Source organism: Gossypium hirsutum, chromosome D02, assembly GCF_007990345.1.
Source record: "Gossypium hirsutum isolate 1008001.06 chromosome D02, Gossypium_hirsutum_v2.1, whole genome shotgun sequence".
In the NCBI taxonomy this organism is placed as follows: domain Eukaryota; kingdom Viridiplantae; phylum Streptophyta; class Magnoliopsida; order Malvales; family Malvaceae; genus Gossypium; species Gossypium hirsutum.
Window position 1 is genome coordinate 10,379,664 of NC_053438.1, and position 4,469 is coordinate 10,384,132.

At 30.7% G+C, this 4,469-nt stretch overlaps 1 long non-coding RNA gene across 1 annotated transcript; it reads right to left on the reverse strand.

Moving 5' to 3' along the window:
• Positions 1-472: 472 nt before the first annotated feature.
• On the reverse strand, positions 473-3,015 carry LOC107910449 (uncharacterized). The gene is made up of 2 exons (XR_001687646.2): positions 2,789-3,015; positions 473-2,003 (listed from the first exon to the last, which is right to left on the reverse strand). It is a non-coding gene; the product is annotated as an uncharacterized lncRNA (long non-coding RNA).
• Between the last annotated feature and the right edge of the window lie 1,454 nt (positions 3,016-4,469).

Here is a 4,469-nt window from a genome sequence, read left to right on the forward strand (position 1 = left end):
TAGTCTTTAAGATTGATGAGATCATTAGATTTCTGAAGCCAATCTTATGTGCAAACCAAAGCCTCAACCATGAGAGGAGTTAGAGAACTTCTAAAATTATTGAGAACACGTCCACACATGTTAAATGCAATTTTTGAGGCAACTGTTGAGATAGGAATAACAAGAATATCTCGAGCTATTTGTGCAAGAATAGGGAATCTAGGACTGTTCATTTTTCACCACAATAATAAATCAAATGAACTTGAATTATTTAGTTTGTCCTCGTCACCCAAATACTTATCCAACTCAGATTTACTTTATAGTCCAACTTGTTTCTTCTTCTTAAGGTATTTTTACTTGGCCAAGCCCTTTTTCATCTTTGACTGATCAATTTCCATTGAACTGAAAATATTTGTCGAAGAACTAGATTTTTACCTTCAAACAATTGAATTCTCCTGACATTAGAAGAATACTCATTGAACAAGCAATGCAATTTTCTATCAATCATTTTTGTAATGTCATTAGCAACATTAGAAAAAAGCAAATTGACTCCAAATTCCAAAAAGTTCATTTTACATCGTGGATCAAAGATAACCACCAAGTAAACTAGCATGCTGATCTTATTTCCTTCACCACAATTCTTATGATACTTATCCCTCATTTTGGAAGTCATAAAAATTATGTCTAAAGCTCGACAATTTGCCACCCATAAAAAAGACAATGCACATATGTTAATACTTCAAAAAGTTAATGAGAGGTAACATGCAAAGATCCAGACACCTTCAGTGTAAGATAATAAAAGGGCTCTAACACTTTTATAACTCTTCGATCCCAATCATCAAGCGTAGGAATTCCATCTCCAACAGTGAGGTCAAGAAAAAAGTCATGACCATCACGTACATATGATTCAAATGCACGTTCATATTTTTCTGCTACCTTTAACATTATATATGTTGAGTTCCATCAAGTAGACAAATCTAAACATAATTGAGCCTTACTGTCTATCATTTCTTCTTTTGTCCATTGGTTGAATTTTTTCAACCTTGATGGTGATGTTCTTATATACCTCATAACACCTCTAACTCGATCAAAAGACATAGAAGCATCCTTAATACTGTATTGCACAATGAGATTAAGAATGCGTGCAACACATCTCATAGGCATAAATTTCCTGTTTGCAACAGAAGCATTTTGATGATTCAATATCTTTCTCAAATATTCAATGACAACACTATTGGTGGATGCATTATCAACCGTAATAGCGAAGACCCTTTCAATCCCCCAATCTCGAAGACATTTTTCAAGGGCTTGACCTATGCTTTCACCTCTATGAGCAAATATTGGACAAAAATTTATAATCCTATTTTTGCATCCTCTACTTGTCATCCACCTAATGTGTTGTTAAAACCATGTAAGATATCCTCTGCAATGAAGTCCAGGTGTCTGTCGTCAAACAAACTATACTTATATCTTTTTCAAAATAATTCTCCATTACTCTTTATGGAGTTAAATTTATAAAGACAATCCCTTCTAATTGTCCAACGAGATGGAAGACTAAACCATGAGCATGCTATAGAAAGAAAGTATTTGAACCCCTCTCCCTTTACAACTTTAGAAGGAAATTCATCCACAATTATCATATGAACCAATGCCTTTCTAACAACATCTTTTTCAAATACCCAAGTTGATAAATCCATTGTTTCTTGGCTAGTCTTCACAAATGTTAATTTCGATTACTTTGGGTCAGAAGTATTACCTCGAGGTCTTTTTAAGCATGTTTTCAAATGATTATTCAAATTGGTTGTAGAACCCAAAAATGATTCCATGGTGTAAGTAACATCACAAGCATTGCACCTTGCTCTCTTCTCCCCCACTTCAATTACATATTTGGTGAAATGGTTCCAACAAGCTACTATCGGAGTAATCTTTCTTTGAACACTTCCTTTGGTTGTTGTTTGATCATCTCTACTTGGAGAAGAATTTTGTGAACTTTGAGTTGGACCATCTCACCTTGGATCACTCATCTAAAAGTAAACAAAGAAATTTAACAATAGTAAAGTATTTAATCATGTCACGTATGAAAAGGTGAATCCTATCATCGACCTTAGAGAAATTTAACAATAGTAAAGTATTTAATCATGTCACGTATGAAAAGGTGAATCCTATCATCGACCTTAGAAATCTTGATTCAGGCTTTCACTATGACGAAGGGTAGTGTAATATGCACCAATTTGTCACTTCAAGCTACAAATTCAACTTCATTTTGGAGGGAACCGATGCATTTCTTAATACATTGCTACCCCTTTAAGAAACTAAAAATATGCAACAGTCCAAATAATTGTTGAAAACCAAATTCTTTTATCCCAAAACCGATGGTTATAATGTTAACGTCTCTCTAAATCCAACTTGTCCGTAAAGATAAAATTCTTAAATAATAATTAAAAGAAAATGAACCATTAAAGATAGAATTGAAGCTTTAACCGACATCCATCACAAACATCAAATGTTTATGTTTACTGGATGGTTTTAAAATGCGAACCATGTCCCATAAACATAACCTATGTGGGACAATAAATTTGACAAAATCTCCAACAACACTACTTAAGTAATGAATTTTTGTTTAATGGACCTTCTTAATTTCACACCTCTTAATATTTCAAATCCACCACACATGTATATTTTGCAGACTCAATACCGCTTTACACTATATCCAAAATCTTTTATCACTAAAACACTTTTAGATGAAAGAGGTTTTGGGTTAAAACATCATTAAGAACAAAATTACCGAAAAAAAAGAAAAGAGAAAAACCTGAACTTGAGCTGTTTCGATGCGGTGTTGAGCAAGCAAAAAATGATGAACAAACAATTCTCAAGAAAGTACCATTAAATGATGAAGAGAAGGATGGTTTAATCGGAGATTAGAAACGGGTGAGGGAAAACCGAATGAAAGATGGATTTCAATTTTCAGAAACTAATCAGTGATGAAGAAGAAGAAGATTTAGTTAGGGATTTTCAGAATTTAGGGGTAAAGGGTGAGGCTGGGGCAGACTGGGGGGAATAAAAGGGTCTTTTTTTAGGGAAGTAAATGGGGGTAAAAATGGAAAATACCTAACCTAAATAATAGTTGTCGGAACCATTTTTATTTTGAAAAAAAGGGGTCGACTTTTAAAACGAAAATGGAGTCACCACTAATATTTTTTCGAGGTGTGATCGGGTCACCTTGAGATTAATCATTTTAATAAAACATTTTGATTTATTAAAATAATAATTTTGGTCTACAAAATTTGAGAAAACGGGCTCAGGAGTCGGTTACGCACGAGGAAGGATTAGCACCCTCGTAACGCCCAAAAATTGGTACCTAATTGATTAATTAACGTCCTAATGTCGAAAATTTGAAAAGATTTTAAAATACGATCCTCTTAAAAACCTGAATAAATCAAATTTGATGTTAAGACCTTCTCGTCCCGAAGTAATAAGATGTCACATCCAGTAATTTAGGATACGACATTTTAACCCTCGAAACTAAGCTTGTCTCATCCATTAAAGTTTAAAAAGGATATTTGGTTATTTGGATAAAAAAATCGAAACCCAGTAAGTTAGAGCACGATTTTCTCAAAACTAAAAAGCACCGAATATTACCTTATTTTTAAATGTTTTCTTTTTTAAAATTGGAAAAAATTGACGCAATATTAAAACAATGCGTAAAAACTTTGATAAAAAAAATGACAATATGAAAATGCAAATAAACAATTTATAAAACACATAATGACAACTATTTAAATACTAGCATCAATAATCAAAGACCAATGAATTTAAAACAAAAAGTATATAAAAAAAATATAAGGCAAAATAAAATGTAAACAAATTTAAAAATAATGAATTTGAAAATGAATAATAAGGGAAAAAGAAATTTGAAATCAACAATATACAAATCAATAAATAAATTATATATAAAAAAGTAGGTAATATATGTATAAGTTTGGAATAAATAATATATAAAAATGAAAATAGGTAATATATAAAGTAATAATATATAAATGAGTTTAAAAATAAATATTGTGTAATAAGGAATTTAGACCAAGTTATACACAAAACATCTTAAAAATAAATGGTATATAAAATAGATAGTATAAAAAATTTGCAATTGATAATATATGGAAAAAAATTTTAAAGCAAATAATCAAACAATTTAAAATGGATGATTTATAACACGAGTTTTTAAAAAATAAACAACATGTGTGACATAATATTAAAACAAATAAAGTATATAACTAATGGAAGAAAATAAAAAAATGATAATAATGGTTAAATGAATGAACAATATGTAAATAAGAAAGTTGATGGATAAATAAACGAATAAAAGTAAAAGAATAATTAATGATGAAACAATTAAATGGATAAATAAAAAAGGTTAAAAAAACGCTTAAGTCAGCCTAACTCTCACAATATGAAGATTCAAAGAAATTCTTCCACCAAAATCCAACTCAAAT